Genomic DNA, 24857 nt, shown 5'->3' on the forward strand with positions numbered 1-24857 from the left:
TGTTACGCTCTTAGATGTTAGAAAAACATCACTATTATCTCTAGCCTTGGCTACCGTATATAGACCGCCAGGGCCTTACGCTGATTTCCTAAAAGAGTTTGCAGATTTTCTCTCAGACCTATTAGTCAATGTCGATAAAGCATTAATTGTTGGAGATTTTAACATACACGTAGATAATCCAAATGATGCGTTAGGAGCTGCGTTTACAGATTTATTAAATTCATTTGGGGTCAAGCAAAACGTCATCGGACCAACACATCGTCTTAATCATACACTCGATTTAATTATATCACATGGAACCGATCCAACCGATATAGATATCATTCCACAAAGTGATGAAGTCACTGATCACTACATGGTAACTTGCATATTACGTACTGCTGTAATATGTCATGCAGCGCTGCGTTATCGACCAGGCAGAACAATCCTTCCATCCACCATAGATAATTTCTCAAATTGCTTATCTAATCTGTCTCAGCTGCTGCCTGAACCCAAACAAACAGATGAACTAGAAGAACTAACTAGCACTATGAGCACCATTCTCTCTAGAACATTGGATGTGGTTGCACCTATTAAATTAAAAAAGGTCAGAGAGAAAAATAAAGCACCATGGTATAACAATACTACGCATGTTTTAAAGAGAGAAACCCGTATTTTAGAGCGTAAATGGAAACAAACTAATTTAGAGGTCTTTAGAATCGCGTGGAAAGACAGTATGTCACGTTATAAAAAGGCCCTAAAAGCGGCCAGGGCTGAGCACCTCCGCAAACTAATAGAAAACAACCAAAATAATCCAAGGTTTTTATTTAACACCGTGGCTAAACTAACAAATAAACAGACGTCACCTGAACAAAATATCCCGTTACAGTTCAGTAGTAATGATTTCATGAACTTCTTCACTGAGAAAATAGAAAGCATCAGAACCACAATTGTAAACGTTCAATCTTCAATCGCGCCTTATAATTCAGCTTCAATTATCACCCCGCAAGAACAATTACAGTGCTTTACAACTATAGAACAAAAAGAGTTAAATAAACTTATCACTTCATCTAAAACAACAACATGTTTATTAGATCCTATACCAACTAAACTACTGAAAGAAGTGTTACCTGTAGTGGAAGAGCCTCTCCTCAATATTATTAACTCGTCTTTATCTCTAGGTCATGTTCCAAGAACATTTAAACTGGCAGTTATAAAACCTCTCATTAAGAAACCACAATTAGATCATAATAATCTAGCAAATTATAGACCCATTTCAAATCTTCCATTTATGTCTAAAATATTAGAAAAAGTGGTGTCCGCTCAACTGGGCTCTTTCTTGCAACAAAATGATATCTATGAAAAGTTTCAGTCTGGATTCAGACCGCATCATAGCACTGAAACTGCGCTCGTTAAAATCACAAATGATTTACTTTTAGCTTCTGACCAAGGCTGTATCTCAATACTAGTTTTACTTGATCTTAGTGCTGCGTTCGATACTATAGATCACACAATACTCTTAGATCGACTACAAAATTATACTGGTGTTCAAGGACAAGCACTAAGCTGGTTCAAATCATACCTATCTGACCGCTACCATTTTGTCTATTTAAATGGAGAAAAATCGATCATAACTCCAGTAAACTATGGAGTGCCGCAGGGATCTGTGTTAGGCCCTCTGTTATTTTCAATATATATGATGCCACTTGGAAATATTATAAGGAAACATGGAATTAGTTTCCATTGTTATGCTGATGACACTCAAATATATATTTCATCAAGGCCGGATGAAAACGCTAAATTTTCCAAATTGACAGAGTGTGTTAAAGATATAAAAGATTGGATGACGCGTAATTTTCTTTTATTAAATCCAGACAAGACAGAGGTAATACTTATCGGTTCAAAAAACCGCCCACAAAACCTCGCACAATACAACTTTAACATCATAGGATGTCCTGTTACTTTATCCGCTACAGTAAAAGACCTGGGTGTTATACTCGATTGCAACCTGTCTTTTGAAAATCATATTTCATATGTTACAAAAACAGCCTTTTTCCACCTTAGAAACATTGCTAAGCTACGTAATATGCTATCAGTTTCTGATGCAGAAAAGTTAGTTCATGCATTCATGACCTCGAGACTGGATTACTGTAATGCCTTATTAGCTGGTTGTCCTGCATCCTCAATAAACAAGCTACAGTTAGTCCAAAATGCCGCCGCTAGAGTTCTTACGAGATCAAGAAAATATGATCATATAACACCGATTTTATCATCACTGCATTGGTTACCTATAAAGTTCCGTATTAATTACAAGGTATTGCTACTGACTTATAAAGCCCTAAACGGCTTAGCTCCAGTCTATTTAACGGATCTTCTAATCGCCCTATAATCCATCGCGCTCTTTAAGATCACTAAATTCAAGGCTTTTGGTCATACCTAGGATATTCAGAACCACCAAAGGAGGGAGAGCATTTTCACATTTGGCTCCAAAACTCTGGAATAGTCTTCCTGATACTGTTCGTTGCTCAGACTCGCTCTCCCAGTTTAAAACTAGATTAAAGTCGCATCTCTTCAGCCAGGCATTCATATAATCCCACAGTTCAAACTACAATCCGGCCTCTAGCTCATAAATGCCAGAGGAGAACTGGCCCCCGACTGAGCCTGGGTTCTCCCAAGGTTTTTTTTCTCCATTAGGTCACCTGATGGAGTTTTAGGACACCATTAGGTCACTTGATGGAGTTTTTCGGTTCCTTGCCACTGTTGCCTTTGGCTTGCTCAGTTGGGGATATTTTGGGGATATTTAATTTAATTTTATCATCAATAAATTCCTCTTGAAACAAACTTTGTTGTATTATTTAAATTGAATACTGTGAAGCTGCTTTGATACAATCTGTATTGTGAAAAGCGCTATACAAATAAACTTGACTTGACTTGACTTAAGGCCTATTTATACTTCTGTGTCGGACCTACGCCGGAGCCTCTACGCTGTAGGCAACGCGTTGGTTTTAATTTATACTTCTGCGTCGTTGTCCGCGTTGACGCGCAATTACTCATGCAGAGGGACCATGTGAAACCCGAGGGAGGGGTTCTAGCAGACCAATCACAGCGCTTGCGTCCGCGTAGAATTGACGCGTTGTTACATTTTTGGAGAGGTGCGCATCAGGGTACGCCAAAGGGTACGCGCGCTAAGCACAGCCTACGACGTAGCTACGGCGTAAGTTCGACGCAGAAGTATAAATAGGCCTTTAGACCTAAAGCCAGGGACCAGTAACAGCAACACCTTAATTACAGGTAAATGAGTTTTAAATCATCTTGCTACACTGTAAATAATTTGTTGCTGCATTAAATTAAGTATGTCTATAATCCAAATGGCTGGTACAGTATCAGCTCCGCTTATGAAGCCGGGATCTAATCCTGTTAACATGAAATAAGCTTGCGCACCTGTTGCTATGACAGCAAGTCCAGGAGGAGCGTCGAAGAACCAAACAATCCCAGATCATGCCAAATCGCCAATAATCAAATCCAGCTAACTGAGTTAGCGACGTACGAAGAGCGGGCCCCTGGTGCGCAAGCTTAAACCTGCTCGGGAGCAGGCTTATTTCATGTTAACAGGATTAGACTGCGGCTTCATAAGCGGAGCTGATACGGGAAGTCCAGCGCTTATGAAGCCGGGATCTAATCCTGTTAACATGAAATAAGCTTGCGCACCTGTTGCTATGACAGCAAGTCCAGGATGAGCGTCGAAGAACCAAACAATCCCAGATCATGCCAAATAGCCAATAATCAAATCCAGCTAACTGAGTTAGCGGCGTACGAAGAACGGAGAACTGAGATTTTGCGTTACAATAGTGCACTTTCTGAGATATATATTTTTTCTCGTGACTGGTGAGATTGTCGTTTACATGATTAATTTGTTGGAAACGCACACTTATTTTCGACTTGTCGGAGTCGGGCTTTAACTACAGCACAAACTGTTTGCATTGCCTTAAGATTATTTGCGAGTGGCTCTTTCCTTTACACTATTGGAGATGCGGAGAACTTGATGGAAAGTGCTGTCTGTCGTGTCATTCGGAGTTTACCTGGCGCTTTTAGGTTTAGAAAAACAGTTTTAGGTTTTTTTTGTGGCATTTCCAAGCCACTTAAAGGAGCTGTATGTAGTTTTCAGCGGCCTCTAGCGGTGATGTTTCAGATTGCAACCAATAAGTTGACAAGCGCGTGCTCTTGCGCGTGCTCGAATTTATGAGCGAGCACTGTGGATACCGGCCAGACTGAGACGCGTCACGCAACACACCAGAGAGAGCATCCCACAACATGCTAGAAACTCAGGTAAACTCCCACTGCAACGTTACAATAATAGGCTACTTTTATCAGCTTGACGTTGAACTAATGCTCCATGCTCGTACCATGATAAGAATGGAACCCTATCAACCGTGCCGAATTTTGCCACTGCAAGCACTACTTCACATTTTCTTCAGGAAATGTATACATTCTAGGTTTGTAGATAAGGTCTCTCCATGATTCAAACGCCCTGCCGATGTTGATCCGTGTTTTTTCACCCGAAGTTCATCCGATTCACGTCTGGCCTTTAATACGAGCTTCAGCAGAAAGAAAAAAACGTTTTATTGTTTTTTTTATCAATATGTGGAGTTTGTGTTGGAGTCTGTGTTGTGCTGGGAGCAGGTCGTTTCTTAGTGTTATCAGACATGTCATAAGTTGCATAAGTCATAAGTCCATGTCATAAGTTGCAGTGTCGTCGCTGTTGAGTGCAAAATCAGTAGGCTAGACGAGGCGAGAGGCTCGGGAGCGCTCCGCGCATGCAGGTGACGTCACTGGATTTCGCGGTAAATCCGACCCGGCACCTTCACATAAACATAAGAATACTTGCTTTCAGAGGTAATAGCAAAACCCGAAAAGTGGATCATTTTAATGTGATATTACAACCCCTTCACACACAGGCAATAAAAAAAGGATTCGTTTTAGTAGAAAAGCTACATACAGCACCTTTAAGACCCAATGTTGTAAAGCAGTTTTTTTTTTTAAGCAGTTTTTTTTTAGGCTATCATAATTTTTTATGAAGATCATGCATTCATGACCATGCCGATTACAGTATATGTTACTCAGGCTTCACTAACGTGATTGGTACCATAGACTATAGGCTAGACCAGGGGTCGGCAACCTAAGGCACGCGTGCCAAATGCGACTCTGATACTTTCCAGACAAGTTACATACTCTCCTGTCACTTGTTTCAAGAGCTTCACTTGGTCAAAAACCAAGTGATAACCTGTACAATGTAAAATTGTCAACATCAAATTATGTACTACATATTACAGCATTGTTTCAATACAAGACATACCAATGGACTCTTTCTGTCTTCTTTGGGCACCAGATGTTCCTTCCTCACCCGAAACAAAGGACTTATTCGATTAGCTTGCGTTGATATAAGGACTGGTCTTCCTTCTCTGCTGTAAAACAAGAAAGTCTCGACTTACTCTATGTGCAATTACTATTGTTCTTGAAACATAAATTAAGACAGTTATAAATAAGTTAATTTACCATACGATTCAAGTCAAGTCAAGTTTATTTGTATAGCGCTTTTCACAATACAGATTGTATCTAAGCAGCTTCACAGTATTAAATTAAAATAATACAACAATGTTTGTTTCAAGAGGAATTTATTGATTGATAAAATTAAATTAAATATCCCCAAAATATCCCCAACTGAGCAAGCCAAAGGCAACAGTGGCAAGGAACCGAAAAACTCCATCAAGTGACCTAATGGTGTCCTAAAACTCCATCAGGTGACCTAATGGAGAAAAAAAACCTTGGGAGAACCCAGGCTCAGTCGGGGGCCAGTTCTCCTCTGGCATTTATGAGCTACAGGCCGGATTGTAGTTTGAACTGTAGGATTATATGAATGCCTGGCTGAAGAGATGCGACTTTAATCTAGTTTTAAACTGGGAGAGCGAGTCTGAGCAACGAACAGTATAGAACTCTGCATAACAGTGAGGAATACTCCCATTGGTGCACAGGGTGAGTAGGTCTTTTTTCTTTAAGGCACTGATCACTGGAGGATTTTCATACAATGAGCTGGGGTGTGTGGTTCTGGTGCCTCTGGTGCCTCTTGTTGCCTGTTGTGCCACCGTCAGTTTTCGGAAGGTTGGGGCGGTGAAATCATACTTGAAGAAGATTGTTTTTGGTTCATCTTTCGTGTAGCGGAACCATTTAATCTTCTGCCAATGAACTGATTGTCCCTCCTCATCTTTTGTTCTGTTTTTGAGTATGTGGTTGGAGAGGGACTTGAAGTACAGAAAGTCCTTGTGTCCAAGTTCATGTACACTATGGGTCGTTCTTTCTTTCCATTCTCACAAGTGTGTAGTAGCCATCATGGATGGCTACTAGACATGGAGTGTGATAGTGTGCATGCTGCAGTGGAAACTGCAAGAAGAAAAGTTTCTATTTACTCCCATTTCTATTTACTCCCATACTTCTATTTACTGATGGCTACTACACACTTGTGAGAATGGCAAGAAGGAACGACCCATACAGTGTACATGAACTTGAACACAAGGACTTTCTGGACTTCAAGTCCCTCTCCAACCACATACTCAAAAACAGAACAAAAGATGAGGAGGGACAATCAGTTCATTGGCAGAAGATTAAATGGTTCCGCTACACGAAAGATGAACCAAAAACAATCTTCTTCAAGTATGATTTCACCGCCCCAACCTTCCGAAAACTGACGGTGGCACAACAGGCAACAAGAGGCACCAGAACCACACACCCCAGCTCATTGTATGAAAATCCTCCAGTGATCAGTGCCTTAAAGAAAAAATACCTACTCACCCTGTGCACCAATGGGAGTATTCCTCACTGTTATGCAGAGTTCTATAACACTCTGACAGTGGGCAGTGAGTGAACTTTTTAGTTCAACTAAAGTGAACTAAAAAGTGAAATGTGTAATAAACAAGAGAAATTAAACTGTGTGAACTTAAATGTTAAACTGTTTGACATGAATGTGAACTCATAAATGAGAATTGAAATTAAACGGTTAGAAATGAAATGTTAAACAGTTTGAAATGATGAAATGACTATGTATACAGTATTTTAAATAAAATGAAAAGTTATGAAGTTAGAGCAGTGTTTCCCCTACAATGTATTAAGCAGCGGCGCAGCGCCGCCGCTGGATTTTCAGCGCCGCTGCAAAAATCTTCACATGATCAGTAATATCACGACATTCATTTAAAAACACTGAAACATGGCGACCGGCGGCACTGCTAATGCGATGGCTCTGAATCCACTTGTTGACAAGAAAGGAGGAAAGAGCCACAAATGGAAATATTTTGATTAGGCTAATGTCACGTTGCCATAAGGGGCCGTTCACATGCAAATATTTCAAATGTGGGCGCGCGGCAAGCGCGCTCATAATAGAAGCGACGCGGCGCGCTCGTTTTCTCTGCGCGCCTCTGTTCATGGTTGCATAGCAATGACAGACGCCACGGGAGAGCGAGCAAGCCTGTGGAAAGGAGAAAGCGGTACGAACTTTTCTACGTTGAAGTCTATGGGGTCGCTGTGTCCAATTTTTTACTGTCTATGGAAAATATGCCGTCCCGCCCCTCCGTGTTCGGCGATCAGGTTTCATTCTCGCGCAGCTTGTTTAGTAACTTTACGTGCGGGTCTTTTCTGCTCCGTGTTTGCGCCGCGCTCTCCGTTCCGTGTGTGTGTGTGTGTGTGTGTGTGTGTGTCGGCGTCGGCGCACTGCGCTCTCTGCTCAATGTTCCGCTCCTTGTTTTAGCTGCGGGTTCTGCTCTGTGGTTCACAGCCTAAACGCTCCAATCATGTACCGATCACGCACTGGAAAAGCAAAGTCCGCTCAAATAACGTGAAATTTCTCAGTAGTACTGTAGTAGACTTCTGTTTGCTGAGCTGGAATAGCCATGCTGGGCAACAATGGTAAAATGACCTGCTCTGATCACATGCTCTGGTAATAATAGCTTTGTATGACTGTAACGTTACTTTATTTTGATAATTAGTCAAAAAATAAATCTGTTAAATCTGAGTATGTTGCATAGAACTGAATGAAGAATAATATATTGATGTTTTATATTTTAATATAGGGCTATTTTATGTCCAATTTGTGTGGACATTTTTCTTTTTTTCCCCTTTTTTGTGTGTTGTTTAATTTAATTAGTGATTCTACATTTAAATATTGATTATTACAAGTTTGGGGGAAATGCGATTAATTGTGATTAATCACAGCAAATTGTGCGTTTTTAATTATTTAATTTTTTTTAATCGATTCCCAGCCGTAATATATATATAAATTTGTATGTCTCAATGTCCATTTCTATCCACAAAACTTGCCAGAAGTCATGGTTTAAGGGGTTATTAAAAAAAAATAATCTTCCGGGGGTGCATGCCCCCGGACCCCCCGCGAGTGGCTTGGTGACAACCTCCGGCACGTAACAGCACCGCTGCTGGGAAAATTTATAGGGGAAACACTGTAGGGTGTTTTTAACCAATGTTTTGACCAATCATTTCTGCATTGATCAGCAGATACGCCCTATTTTTCTTTAGAAGAATTGGAAATGTTTGGTGCCAAAAAGGCGTATTTGATGTTTTTGCCATATTTTCAAGATTTTGCAAGGTTTTAGAATATGTTCATCGTGTTAATATTCCATAATATGTTCACTTAAGAACTTACTCATATAAGTATGTATGTGGTTGCAATGTTGTGGTTGAAGGTTAATAAATACAGTTGATTGAAGTGTGGTCAAAATTTTGTTTTGGCTCTCCTGTAAAGTTTGTCAAATGCCACTTACGCCCCTCTGGTTCCAAGCCCTCGATATTTGGATATTGGAATAATAAATAAAGTAGCCTATCTTAATTTTACACAATGTTCCTGTTTTTTGTGTGTTTTTTTTTTACTGTTTTCTAAGGGTTTCTTAATTTGAGACAAGTTGACCAGCACACATTACTGTATATGCAATGCAGTATAATGCATGTGTGTCGTATGTGACATATTTTGCACACAGGTAAAGGTGCCCAATATCAGTCATTTCTAAAGTAAAAAAAAAAGTGTTTTGGAAAATAGCTCTTTATTTGATAATCATTAAAATTTGTTTTCTATACAGAGATATCGACATCGGCAAATATCGGTATCGGCCATAACAGCAATATTAATATCGGTTATCGGTATCGGCCTCAATTTTCACATCGGTGCATCACTAATTGTAATCAATACAATGCAATTAATATCAACTTTCTGACAGTGTGTGTACGAGTATACAAATATGTACGAGTATCGTACGAATTTGACAACTTGTTAAATCTTGTGAATTATTAAGACTTTCAGACTATCTTCGTACTGATTGGGCTATGGGTTTTGCGAGAAAAGGTTTAAGAAACAACAAATGCTTGATAAAATGTTTGATTTAGGGTTCGAACCAACACATGTATATACCATTGCGAATATTTGCCTTTGCAGCTGTCTGTCTCCTCCGTTTACTTGTCCTCAAACAATAATAGTCCGAAAGGTCCTTTTGGTCTTTTCAGCTGAAAAAAGAGAAAATAAAATATCATTATGTTGTTTTACATCATTCCTGTGGTAAAAGCATGGTAAGCGTTGTGGTTAATGTGCATTTACAATAAGTATCACATTAAAACTACCAATAGTGTGGTAAAAGCATGGTAAGTTTTGTGATTACTGTCTTTTTACTACACTTACCACAGTAAAACTAATGTTAATGTGGTAAAAGCATGGTAAGTGTTGTTTGTACTGTGCTTCTACTACAAATACAACTTTGGAACTAATTGTACTACTTTTAATCTGATATGAATATGATTAACTGATTTAAGGTCTTTAGGCCTATGCTCACGTCATGTGACAGGCAGTGTAACTTAATCACCCTGTTTTGAATTAGAAAGCAATAAAACGCAAAGCCTCAGTGGAGATGACAGATATAATGCCGTGACTGAACGTGAGCTAATCTGATTAATATCGACAAACAGAAAATACATTATATATCACACATTATTCGGACAGCGTATTTACTACTTACCAACATCTGACACACGTGAAGTGAACTGATGCCAAATATCGCGATGTGTTCGGAACGAGACTTCTTCAGGCTTCTAAGGGTTTGAAACTTGTTCATTAAACACATCGTTAATATAGTCCAATTTAGTCATTTAATCAAAAATATCTTCATTTGTGTTCCGAAGATGAACGAAGGGGTTGGAACAACATGAGGGTGAGGAATTACTGACAGAATTTTCATTTTCATACTTAATAATCGTGACCGCCAATAGCAGCGCTTACTGATCGTGACGTGGGCCAATAACAAAGCAGAATCATTGTGGGAAATACCGACTGTATTAACGAATAAAGGTACAATTTGTGTTCTTATCGTGTTTAACACATCTGTATTTGCCCGCGCGAGTATATCCAACTTCAAAAATCGCAGCTTGAATTCAATTTACAGTTACCGTCGAAGAGAAACACAGGGCTTATCTGCCCTATATAAATAACCGCCTGTACACTCTTTAGGATGTGGAGGGTAGGACGATGAGGCTGCGAGCTACACCTATGAACCATTGAATCACTTTGCTGGCTGGTGCACCGGCTAATCGTGGTTGCCTTGATGCACTTGCTGATCTGGCCGGGTTGACACTCATCGGATGCCTTCCACAAATGGTTTTTTGACACTTTGCGCCTTGTTTCTTCATCATAATGACACAATCAAATCATTCAATCATTTTAAATATTTACAATCTGAAAATTATTCTCTTTCGGAATGAAAGATGACATTTAAAAAAGGGTGCAGCTTGGTTTTTTGCTTTAAAAAAAATAAACAAAAAAACACAAATGGCTGGATTTTGTTTTACAAATCTATTGTTGTCATCAAATAATAGTATTAGAAAATTCGACCACATTTCCGATCGGTTTTTAATTTGTAATATTTATTTAGACGTTTATTGTATTTCATTTGACTGATCAAGTCATAGATATATACTAGACGTGGCCTTGGCTAAGGCAGTTGATTGGAACGAATGCCTTACATATATTAATTAATTAATTAGCAAAACTTGGACACTAAATATTTCATATTCAATTATTTTAATGATCACAATTAAAGTTTTCATTTTATTAACTGAACAAGCGCAACATTCAGCATTCAATCAAATATTATAAAATATGTATTATTATTAATAATGTTATTTCAACATAATATCTCGTTATTTTCGACATAATATGTGTGGGTGCAACAAGCAAGATGTGCATTTGTAAATCCGGTGACGCGTGCATTGATTTTTATTAATAATCTAGTGTTTTCTGACAGTGTCGACTCGGCTGCAAAGATGAAGTTGACGATCGCCGTATAGTGAACGCGCCTATAGAGAGAAATGCACATAATGGATTACATAATCAGAGAGTAGCCTTTTTCTTTTCGTTTTGAATTATTTCGTTTAAAGACATTTCAAGCTTTGTGTATTTGATGTATTTCTCATGTCTGTGTGTGAGCCATACAATGAGTTTCGTTAAGTTAGGATGAGATGCGCTCCAGTTAACGTGCAATGCAAGATTATCTTTTTTTTTATTATTATTTATTAAATCTTATTTATCTTATTTATTAAATACAGGCTGATGAAAAATGTATTAAAATTAAGATACAATTTATACAAAACGAAATTCACTTTTACTCGTGCTGTTCACTTTTCATAAATCAACATACATGGGGAAAAAAATAACATTATAACATTTGAACAAATATGAAAATAAATGCGCTTATTTAAAGGCTACAACAGTATAGGCCTACAGACTCTCTATTTGTACAAATTGCTGCACATTCATTTAATTCTGAATTTTGCACACACAAGTTGATAGGCATTTGTTCAAATCAAGTTCATGATAATTGTGCGTGCATTTATTAATCATTATGATACTAAAATCATAACAAAGTAGGTTATGCTATGTACAAAAAAATCAGATGAGCCCAGAATATTCCAAACTGCCGTAGCCAAGGCGACATCTAGTCATAGGGTCCGTGCACTTTTTGATCATTTCATTTCCTGTTTAGAATGGAATAAGGAGAAATGAAAACCAGCTCGTTTATTCGTTTTTTTTGGCTAGATTTTGGCTAGATTTTTCATTTTTCGTTTATGGTTTACAAGTCGGTTTATGGGTTCGATATTTCATTTGCACACGTGGGCGGCGCTGAAACGCCCCTTTCATCTGATTGGTCAAACCGCTCCGCCTTCAGTAAGCTGTGAGCTTTTCTTTCTGTCAGGCAGAATAAGAGTCAGTAGGCTACGAGTGCGGCACTGACAAATGCCCTTTAATGAAATAATGTCTGAAACCACCACTCACTGTTAACTACACACACTATTTGATTTAGAAATATGTTGCTGGTCAAGTAATTCGTGCTGCTGCGACTTGCAAGCAACCCCATTAATGTGAGCCACAGTATATGACAGATTATATTAGCATATTTCCCATTGATAAATACAGTGCAAATAGTTCCGTCTCTTTGGATAAAAGGGAAGTGGAAATAAAAATCAATAATAGGCTGAACTGTAGGCTACCATGATAATATGTCCGTAACATTTACCCCTCTAGTCTTTTATTTACATCAAAAGGCAGGTAGGCGTGTGTGACATATAGCCTATGGGCTATAAATAATTTTGAATAGAAATAAAGTTTATATTTTTTTGAATTTAAGCACGTGTAGCCTACTCAGTTCACATGAAAAGAAAGAGACAGAAAAGAGAGAAGCCAGAATCAGTGAACGTAAATTAAATACTGACAAAATTACCAGGTTTGGGATTAATTGTTATTATTATTATGAGAAATTGACTCCGCCTAGAACTTTGATGCTTCACCAAACTCAGCTCAGACCCTCAGACTGGTCTAACTTGCTTCTAACTGGTCAGACTTTCCCAAAAAATCCATCGACTTGAGTTATCTGAGCAATGAAGGCCGTAATACTTAATGCTGTCCACTAGAGGGGGCGACAGGATAATAAGTGTTTTCTACTCTCTTTCCCTGTTTGCATCAGTTTAAATGACAAATAAATAAACAGTGGTGGAGGAAGTACTGAATCTCAGTACTTAAGTAAAAGTACAAATAACCAGAGACATATTTACTTTAGTAAAAGTAGAAGTACCACAATGAAAACCCTACTTAAGTAAAAAGTACCTGATTTTAAATGTACTTTAAGTATTAAAAGTAAAAGTACTTGCATAACAATTTATTCTCTTAATGTCTATATTCTAATAATTAGGGCTGTAACAATATGAATCCGAAATCGCTACACTCAGATCTACGAACCTGTGTCGCGGTGTGAGAAGGGAGAAGGCAGAATCGCGACACCCCCCTTTTTTGAAGTTAACATTATACAATACGTAGACCTACACCACAAAACTAGTTGAGGATAAATTATTTAATATTTGGCAATTCCATCGTTATAAACGGGACATTTGCAGTAAAAACTTGAAATATAAATTCTCAGAAAATGCATTTAATACATATTGAAAAATATCAGTATGCGTTTTATATTTAATGGGAAATCTAGGCTACACATGCGTTACGGGACACAAACAATATGTAACTTTTAGGTAGAATTTTTTTTTTTTGTAATTCTGTGAATTACACTGCGCAAACCAAAAGTAATACCCACCGGATGAAGGGTTGGCTCTCCACAGAACATAACATATTCATTTTATTTTATTTTTTCGTGTTCCCATTTATGAGGAAAAAACAATGTTACAGACGTGACCGCTCTGAAAGGCACTAAAAGACTGCTTTAAAACTTTCACTGAGACCTCAAACAGAAAGCACAAAGCCTTTTTTAAATTTGAATTTCGTTTTGTATTAATTGTATCTCAATTTTAATCAATGTTTCATCAAACAATTGCCAGGATTTAATAAATAAGTAGAAAATAGATAATCACGACACGTAGGCGCTGGCGAGTGAACTGGAGCTCGTCTCATAAATGAACCGAAACTCAGCGTAGGCTATAAGGTATCCTACTTGCCTCACAGACCTGATAAATATATCTTTAGACAGCTTTAAATGTGTACTTTTAAACAGAACAATTCAAAACGAAAGAAAACCGACTGCTCTCTGCTTATAATCCGTATGAAATGCGCATTTCTCTCTGGCGCGTTCACTACTGCGAAGATCGCATATCAGTATCGTCAACCTCATCTTTGCAGCCGACACAGAAAACACTTGTTTATTAATAAACAATTAAAATGTCTTCTTGCTATATTTGACATATTCATTACTTTTGCTGGTTCTTTGTGACAGCTTTTAGGTGCTTTATTGTTAGCGCCACCAACGCGATCAGCACCGAAAACATGGAGATTTTTTTCAATCCCTGTTTTGGCAGGGGAAAAACTGATCCGAAAATGTAACGAAACGTTGTAGAAATGTAGTGGAGTAGAAAGTATAATAATTGCTGCAAAAAGTAACGAAGTAAAAGTCAAAAGTATGCACTATTGATTCTACTTAAGTAAAGTACAGATACGTGAAAAATGTACTTAAGTAAAGTAACGAAGTATTTGTACTTGGTTACATTCCACCACTGCAAATAAATGCATGAATTTCATTATGATAACAGGTTAAACGTCGTAATTAGCCAGCATAGGACGCAAATGAAAATACAATTTGATATTTGTGATATTTAAACTGTGTATTATTAATAAATATTGTTTCATATCTTGTTCATGCTTTATACATTTTAACCAGTGCTAATTTAAATAAAATGAATGAATGAATAGAACTATATAATAATTCATTATAATATGGTAGCCTAACTTTGGTCCAAAGTAATTTGTGATAAACAGTGTATAGGCCTACTATGTTTCATCTGCTTATTTATTATAGTCAAAATAATCCAGCAATTATGTTTTATCGAATGTTATTCGAATTCAAGATGTAGAAGCTCAGATCAATAATGAGGCGTACAGGCCATAAATAACAAATAGACATTACAACATTTTTATTATTCATAAGAATTTAAGTTAATAACATCTAAAACAAAGAATACATGTATTACAGGGCAAGTATAAGTATTAGTATTTTTAATGTTTTTGAAAGAAGTTTCCTCTGCTCATCAAGCCTGCATTTATTTGATCAAAAATACAGAAAAAAAAGTAATATTGTGATATATTTTTACAATTTAAAATAATTGGTTTAAATGATCATTTATTTCTGTGATGCAAAGCTGAATTTTCAGGATCATTACTCCAGTCTATCACATGATCCTTTAGAAATAATTCTAATATGATGATTCATTATCAAAGTTGGAAACAGTTCTGCTGCTTAATATGTTTTCATAACCTGTGATACTTTTTTTAGGATACTTTGATGAATAAAAAGTTAAAAAAATAAAAAAATAAAAAAAGCAATTTTTTTAAAAAATAGAAATCTTTTGTAACAACAATATACACTACTGGTCAGTAATTTGAGGTCAGTATTTATTTTTTATTTATTTTTAAATAAATCAATACTTTTATTCAGCAAGGATGTGTTAAATTGATAAATAAAAGTGATAGTAAAGAAGATTTATATTATTAGAAATGATATATATTTTTTAATAAATGCGGTTCTTTTTAACCTTTTATTCATCATTAGGCAGCAGAACTGTTTCCAACACTCATAATAAATCAGAATATTAGAATGATTTCTGGGGCTGTTTACACCTGGCCACTTCATGCGTTTTCTCAGATCGGATAGCTATCCGATCATGAAAAGACCAGGGGCGCCTGTTTCAGAAAGGAGGTTAAGTGAAAACTCAGAGTATGTTAACCCTGAAATGAGGGAAACTCTGGGTTTTCTGTTTCAGAATGGGAGGTATGTTAAACCTGAGAAAGCAGAGTAAGTCAAGCCCGTTTCTGAAAGAGAGGTAACTTATACTCAGAGTCAGTTACCATGGTAACTTACTCTGTGAACCTAACCTGGCCGGGAGCAGGTTTTCTTCGGTAAACCCAGAGTTTCTTTCGGTCTCCTCCCCTTTTTTAAAGAGGAAGTGGTGTTTAAACACCTCATTCATTCTTTCAGTACATTTTTATTAATAATAAATACAATATTGCTATTTTTATTTTTATTTTTTTTCAATTTTTTAAATAAGATGAAGTCTATTAACTCCTTAACTGGCAACTGAATATACAGTAGTACACTCAAAAAAATGACTCTTTGGTTGAACATGATTTAATCATGGACAGTGGTTCCACGTGATTGATTCAAGTTATTCGAACACGACTGAATCAGGTTATTTGGACAAGATTGAATCAAGTTATTTGGACATGATTAAATCAAGTTATTTGGACACGACTGAATCAGGTTATTTGGACAAGACTGAATCAAGTTATTTGGACACGATTAAATCAAGTTATTTGGACGAGTCTAATTTTAATTGAGTTTACTCACTTTGCTTAAGTTTATCCAACATGAAGTATTTGGGTTGAGATAACATGGTTCCATCATGTGGAACCACTGTCCATGCTTCAATCATGTTCAGCCAAAGAGTTATTTATTTGTGTCTATTTAATAGACACACAGAGTTAAAATAACATACAATCAACCTATATATAGCTTTTCTTTTAATACATACGATGTTGGCAGTCTAAAGATGGTACTGATTGCATCACTAGCAATCCCATTGGAGTTGCTTTTAAAGCAACTTGAATTCTTAGCAGGTCCTTCACCGAAGCACATGCTCGACACTTTACCACAATGGTAACTCACCCATAAACACCTACATATAAGAAAGTTGTTTAAAATACCAACATAATAGAATATTAAACATTATCAAGTCTCCCTATTTTCTCATCTTGCTTACATTTTTCTTATCAAAGAACACTGGTACAAAGCAATTACGACAGACCAGGAGGATATTCTTATTTAGTATTTATTGAGATACAACATTTACTTCACAAAACATTCTCAGGCATAAAACAAAATCAGTGGGCTTTATAGTAAAAATATATATAACATTAAAACAATATTATCAAACTTTTTCACCAAATAAGTGAAAACTGCACAAACAAGGAAATATGCTTGTTTAAAATGTGTAAATATAAAATAATATTATACTAATAAAATAACTGAAACAGACTGGGCCATTTTTAAGTAAAATGTTTCCTCTAGATTCAACAGCACTTTATCAATAAACTTTGAGAAGTTAGTGTTCTCTAAATAAGGGCATAAATAAGTGCAAAAAACAGCAGCAGTGCACTGACCAAGACTTGGTAGACATCACCACCTCATCTTCAATCAAAACATCCAGTGAGTTTAAAGACAACGTTCCTCCTCACCAGCAATGATGGTGACTGCTGCACCTGGTCAAACTCCTTTTTCTAAATGCATTGAAAGAAAAAAAAGAAAGTGTTAGTGTATGTCACCACATATCATAAAAACGACCCTTGTGAGGGCAGACATTTAAATTTTCATAAATTAAAATAAAGGCGTGAAGGATCAGAGTAGTGTTTATTCAGTAGGGTTTGTGCCCATTTAAAGCAGCGCTCAGTAAGACTGGCTGTTTTCTCGCAGGTTTCTCTCTCGAGCTCCCCCTACAGTTTCGGAGTATATATATATTATGAGAAAACTCGTTGTCAACACTCACCCCTCCCATCTCGCTCAGGCCATGTGCATTTGTTTTCAGAGAAGCCGGCGAACAAACGGAGCCATGTCAACTGAAGTATGTATGATTCTCAGAAGAATATCATATAAATGTTGAGATAGTGTATATTTGTATAGTGTTGCCAAACGTAATCAGTAACATTATGGCGAAAAACAATACTATAAGAAATATCCCGCTATTTATTTCTATTTAAGTTTGAACTATAGCTATAGACACTTAGATTATACATTATCAAAATAAATGTTACGTTACATTCTTTTATAATTTTGACGGTGATCCGAGTTGTCCATCATAACGATTGACCAAACGAAGTCAAACACGTAGCCTAGTTTGTTTATTTATTTTGCAAGAATACGTGTATGGTATAAGGCTATAATTTATTCGTTCATATACCGTTTGGTTTGAAATTTCATAATAAGTTGTATTGCTAGCTAGCATCCTAACATGCTAGATCTGTGAACATGCAACAAATAACGTTACTAATTCTGAGGCAGGCGGCAAGCTAAACTAAAGCATAATTTGAAGAATTTCATATCGATTTATAGGCGATCTCAGTAACACAAATAAAACCTGATAGAGGAACGGACAAAACACTACAGAAAACAAACACGTTTGTTTACTACTGAAAATGCTAACATCTAAGTTACAGTAGCGTACTAGTAAGCCCGTAACAGACAGCGACCATAATAAAAACCTAAACAGACAATAACAAACATCCTGAGGTCACAATTACAAGAAATACAAACATTAAACACAGTTTATTCTAAAGATACAAGTGCAACAGCAAGAAGGCCAGGTCAGCATCGGTTTTGCAGGCTTCGGTTTCTTTCAGTTCTCTCCATTCTGAAAAAGCCGGTCCAATATTAACTCTAGTCTGACTTCACGCTCGGTCAGTCTCCCGTTTCCTCTTTCTTTGGTCCTCTGACAAAGATTTCCTAGCTTTCTGCTTCTTTTTTACATGTTCAGCCATTATGAAAACTTGAAGAACTCAATATCTAGCGTTACCTTGTTCTTATAGCTAGCCGGATACTGGATGGATGAGGGCGTGTACGTGTGCAGTGCCGTAAAGCAATTCGTTACCTCGCGAGACCTGATATCACACGATACTTCCTAACACTGAGGCCGGCGGCCCGCCGGCCCAAAGTTGCAAGGGTGGTTTTGCGGCTCACAGGCACCAGGGGGGTGCGAGACGACCACCATTCAACCCGAAATCAGTAATATAACCATTACAATGACTCCAAAGCTGTTCGGTTAAGGTAAAAAAGTTACTTAGTTCACCTTTAAAACCCTGTAGTACTTTAAACAACACGTCTTCCAGTTTGTCAGAAGGATTTTATTGGGAAAAAATGTCAGGGGTTTATCAGTTGAATGTTCTAGAGCAGTGGTTCCCAAACCTGTCCTGGAGTACCCCCAACACTGCACGTTTTCTTTGTCTCCCTAATCAAACACACCTGATTCAACTCATCAGCTCATTAACCCATGTGATAATAAGCTGATGAGTTGAATCAGGTATGTTTGATTAGGGAGACAAAGAAAACGTGCAGTGTTGGGGGTACTCCAGGACAGGTTTGGGAACCACTGTTCTAGAGCAAAAAATATAAAAATAAAATTAACAACATGTAATTTGGCATCAGTCGGTTCTTTATTACAAAGTAGAAAGTAAAGTGGTACTTGAAAGGGATAGTTCACCCCAAAATGAAAATTCTGTCATAATTTACTCACTATCACATCATACCAAACACAAGAATCTTGTTCAGCTTTGGAACAAATTATAATTTTTTTTATATTTTTATGTCATGGACCATCCATCAAAAGTCTATAGACAATCAATATTTAGCTTCAATAAGTACATAAAGATATAGCTAATCCATATGAATAAAGCAGTTTTATACAAGCCTTCCAATGGATAAAATGACAAAAAGTATGAAATATATTATTTATTTATTTTTCTTAAGATGAACAAAATTATGGTTTTGGAACATGAGGGTGAGTAAATCATGACAATTTTCATTTTATTTTTAGGTGCACTATCCAAGTCATACATTTATTCTAATGACATACTGATTTATGCTAAAAGGATAAAGTATTCCTAAGTAAATATAATGTAGTCCTGACATGTGTCCTACCTTGTGTGTCTTCAAATCATCAGCTGACTCTTGCTTTGAGATAGTAGTCATGTCAGGATCGTAGTTCTAATGACATCAATGCCATTTTTGCACTTGAAGGCAAAACACAAAATTATGGTAATGTAACACAATTAAGCAACATTTATTGAGTTTATTTTTATGATTCATAAGACAACTTTCAACGACTGTCTTATGCTTCAACAGATAGCTGAACAGATTCAAAAATGGTCAAATTCATGGTTTTCTCTATGGGAGTTGTAAAATGAGACCATAAAAAATAAAAAAAATAAAAAAACATTGTAGGCCTACTGTACTGGTTACAGTCAGTATTTATATTAGTTTATACAACTTTAAAATGTGTGTGGTTCTGAAAGACACAAATAACAAATATGAATAACTAAAAATTATTAGCCATACATACCATTCTAGCAACCAAAGGCGCAAATACCCATTATTGATATTATTATTAACAATATTCAGTAACCAATAATAATTGTCATTAATGCTTTAAAAACGCACTGAACCATCAACCACACAACACAACATTGTTATAATATCTTTGATCGATGCCATGAAAATGAACAGAGTGCAAAGATAGATGATTAAGTTAAACTAACAAACATGTGCAAACTTAGACACATACCTTTTCGTTTGATGTTTAATTCTGTTATGGCGCGGTGATCTCTTTCAGGCATAAAATCGTGGATTCTGTCATAAATTCATCCGTATCAGTCGACATAATAAAGCAGTTGTTAAAATTGTTTCTAATCAGACTGATGCAAATAGCCGAAAAAGTTAACTTACCTGTTTGTTTGCCGTTTAATTCAGTTGATGGCGCGGTCATCTAGGCTTAAAATAGTGCAATCAGGCCATAAATACATAACGTTCAACCAATATAATAAAACTGTTGGCTAATATTTTTTCTAACAACACTGATGCAAATGGATAGATGAGTTAAGTTAACAGTTACCTGTTCGTGTGCTGTTTAACAGTTTATGGCGCGGCCATCTCATTTAGGCTTACAATCGTGCATTCTGTCAAAATAACACATTAGTATCAACCGACATCATAAAACAGTTTGATAATATTGTTTCTAATAACAGTGATGGAAATGGATGAACACGTACCTGTTTGTTTTAAGCTTATATTCCAGTAATGGCGTGGCGATCTATTTGAGACATGCGCAGCATTAACGTATTTTATGAATGTTGCCGCCAGGATATGCAAATTGCGTCACAACAAATTTCCGCTTCCTTTAGGTTGAGAATGTGGTTTGTTTTCAGGCTGTTTTGACATTCAGTCCAGCTGACTTTATAAAAACACACATTTTATATGTGTGATTGACTTTTACTAAACATTATTTGTATCAGTCTGATTTAACAGCAATTTAAGACAAATAACAAACCTAAAAACACCAATAACCATTTAATTGCACTTCTATAATTATAATCAAGCTATAAATTAATAAACAAAAATATTTAAAATAAATTATAAATATTATGTAAGTTATTTTATATATTTTTTTTATTCAGTCAACAGTTTGACTGAGCTAAGTGATTGAAACATGTACTTTTAAAATGAAAACTTTATGTTAAACCAACGAGTGACAGTTTTAAGTCAGTTTAACATGACACAATCATGTTGAAATGAAAAATAGCCAAAATGGCATTATTTCAACATGAATTGTTCAGGTAAAGTGAACAAAACTGAAAAATCATTTTTTTGAGTGTAGATTAGAGTTACATAATGTAGTTCTAAACAAATTCTACAGAATTAAACTGTGGCATTTACTGAAAATCACTGAACTCTGTTCATCTGTGCAACAGAAGTTGATGGACCGTCCTCCTGCTGTTCTTCCACTTTGGGGGCGGGGGGAGAGATAAGACTACCCATTTATACTTAGCTTTAAACTTAGATTCTACTCCACATAAAAATGTGAAAAAATCTGAATGTGTAGATTGTTTGATGTGACACATAACATTATCCCCATCGTCCTGTGAAGATGAGTACACTTTATAACACTATTTCTGTCAGGTCCATTAAGTCAAGAACACACAGACAATAAAAATAATTTAAGAATTTTTATTGAATAGATTGCAAACAGGTTGATGTTCCTGAATTGAATTTGGCGGTATGGCTCTGTTCAGGGAGTCCTCTGACCTTTCATGAGCACCATGAAATAGCAGAGAGTCAGAGGACAGCAGCAGCATAGGGAACGCTCACAGTTTAGGACTGTGAGAGCTAAAATATCCCCCCGTGAACAGAGCAGGCAACATGACAAAGCAAAATGCCACGTTATGCATAAGGAGGAGCTGGGGAGGTGGCGGGCAGCAGTAGCGAGCAGCAAGCATGTATGAGCAAACTGAATGTGCTTTAAATAGGGCGCCTTGTTTGAGCTTGGCCATTGAGCAGCGAGGGGAGTTACCCAGCTAATGCAACTCAGCTGAAGCAGATCAGCTGGAGCAGATCAGCTGGCGGGACAGTGTTGAAGCAATGCATTAGCAGCGTCTTGACTACCTGGCCTGCCAGAACTGACGCTGACGCTCAATTTGTCATAATTTCTGGTGTATTGAGTAGGCTACTTACAACTGCCTGCAGGTTTTGTTGGGACAGGAGGCTCCAAAAGACAGATATTACCATCGGAATCTGTTGGGACCAACAAAAAACCCAACCCAAAGTAAAATAAATGGAAATATCAAAAATAGCCTATATAAGAAATAACACATATGTAAACCTCTTACATTTTATGAAGGCCCTTGGATCTTCGGGAGTGACTGGCTCTGAAGTCCCTCCAGGAATTCCCCCAGCCAAAAATGCTGCTGCACTGCTAGACACTGGGATGCTATTTAGTTATTTAATATGTCAAATATTTGTAAATTCAGGTAGCCTACACCCATGATATGCTCAAACCTTACCTGATTGAATTATGTTCTTATATTTAATTTTCAGCTGCTGCCATGTTCTTTTAATACCTGCAGGATTGCACCCATGAAAATTAAAATTAGGTTGAATAACATACTGTTCTTCCAGTTTCACCTCTGATATTATAACAGTTGGGTAAGTTACTCTAAAATAGTTATTAATTACTAACTACAAATGACATCTTCAACCGTGTAATTAGATTCATGTAATAATGACTATCTTTAGAAAGTATTGGTCTACTTATTAATAAATCCCATATCAACCTCAACCACTTGAACAATACAAGGAGAGACAAGAAACTGCACTTTTAATGCTTTCAAATAAACAATATACAATTGCATGGATTATTCTTGAATTGACCAAAGTGTGTAGAGGGAGAAGGTTACATAAAAAATATACCTTTTAAAAATGTATGTTAAATATACAGAATTGTTCTATAGTCTAATGCAATTACATCAGATTTGACTTCAAATTACAGAAGAATTAAGAGTAATCCCTTTAATTAAATGACAGTATTTAGATGACTTGGTAATTAATTACACCCAACACTGTATAACTAATTAAAATGTAAACATACGCATTGACTCGAGCAACTATTTTCTCCCTAGCTAACTCTAGTTGTCCTTCGCTGCTGCAGCCGATATTTAAAAAATAATAATATGTCTTCTTACGCTTGCAGAAGCTGGTGAGAAATATGCAGACCTCTTTTTGTCTGGCGCTGTTACCATGGTGACTCATAATATCTGCACTCCATTGATAATGGCTTTTTATAGTGGTGGTGCACGCGCTTAACTCAGAGTCAGTCAACTCAGAGTTGATTGAACTAACTAATTTCCGCTGTTCTGTAACCGAAAACTCAGAGTTTCCCATCTCAGGGTAAGTCAACTCAGTTGAACCTCCTTTCTGAAACAGGCCCCAGGGGCCCGTTCTTCGTACGTCGCTAACTCAGTTAGCTGGATTTGATTGTTGGAGATTTGGCATGATCTTGGATTGTTTGGTTCTTCGACGCTCATCCTGGACTTGCTGTCATAGCAACAGGTGAGCTCGGGAGCAGGCTTATTTCATGTTAACAGGATTAGATCCCGGCTTTATAAGCGGAGGTGATACGGGAAGTCTTTCGCAGCCATGTCTTGTCCGTTTTTACGACAAGAACCTGTCGCTGAAGGTGGTCTCACGCTGCACAATCCACTGCCGCTTTCTGAGCATGCAGCCTGACATCAAACAATTCACCATTTACCTTGGAGAAGCGAGTCCAGAATATATCAAATAATACAAAAAGTAATGTAATCAAAAAGTATGCAGTTGACTGATTAAAAATATCTTAGATGGTGTGTGACTCCATGTCCTACATCACAAATGTGGAAGCAAAATGGCCTGGTTCTGTGCATGACTCCAGGATTTTCAGAGAGTCACATTTATGCACATTATTTGAACGTGGTAAGGAAATATTTTATATCAAGCTCACTGTATTACATACATTTATTCTGAGCCTAACAAAACTGCATTTTTCCAGGTGCTTACGACGGGAACCTGCTTGGTGACAGGGGCTATACCTGCAGGCAGTATTTCATGACGCCATTCCCTGACCCAAACCCGTTTCAATGCAGCTCTAGCCAGGACAAGGGCACGCATTGAAATGACCTTTGGGCAACTAAAGGAAAGATTTCAGTGTCTGAGGGTTGCACCTGACAGGGCCTGTGACATTGTTGCATGTGCCATACTCCACAATAGTGCCACCATCAGAAAGGAGAGGACCCCTGTGGTGGAGGTGCAGCCTGATGATGACCTCCAGCCAGTGCACTTGGACCAACCTTTTTTTTTTTTTAAACAAAAACCTTCATTAAATGAATAGAAGACAAGACAACATGCTTAGTTCCTTGAGTTTTATTTCAATTATTCTTTGTCAAGAAAAGCCAATGATGGTCATCTTTTGCCTGCAATAAGATATATTGTTATCCAAGGTCAGCAATAGTACTCTGTGTGAAATAGTGTATTTAGCACTTACTCTGAAGTTCCTTTTGAAGCAACTCAATCTCTAGTGCCAGTTTTTTCTTCTTTAAGGTGTCAAGTTCTATTTCTCCCCTTCATTTTTCTGTTTTTTCAGGTCAAAATACTAAATTTTCTGTTGTAGATTCCGTTTATATACGGATATCACCCTGTGCCATGTTTGGATAAAAAGAATAA

At 37.0% G+C, this 24857-nt stretch overlaps 1 long non-coding RNA gene across 1 annotated transcript; it reads right to left on the reverse strand.

Moving 5' to 3' along the window:
• Nucleotides 1-19751: 19751 nt before the first annotated feature.
• Nucleotides 19752-20714, reverse strand: LOC309513416. The gene is made up of 3 exons (XR_014211445.1): nucleotides 20556-20714; nucleotides 20395-20459; nucleotides 19752-19843 (listed from the first exon to the last, which is right to left on the reverse strand). It is a non-coding gene; the product is annotated as an uncharacterized lncRNA (long non-coding RNA).
• Between the last annotated feature and the right edge of the window lie 4143 nt (nucleotides 20715-24857).

The sequence above is a fragment of the Leuciscus leuciscus genome (assembly GCF_965113295.1).
Source record: "Leuciscus leuciscus genome assembly, chromosome: 13".
Lineage (NCBI taxonomy): Eukaryota > Metazoa > Chordata > Actinopteri > Cypriniformes > Leuciscidae > Leuciscus > Leuciscus leuciscus.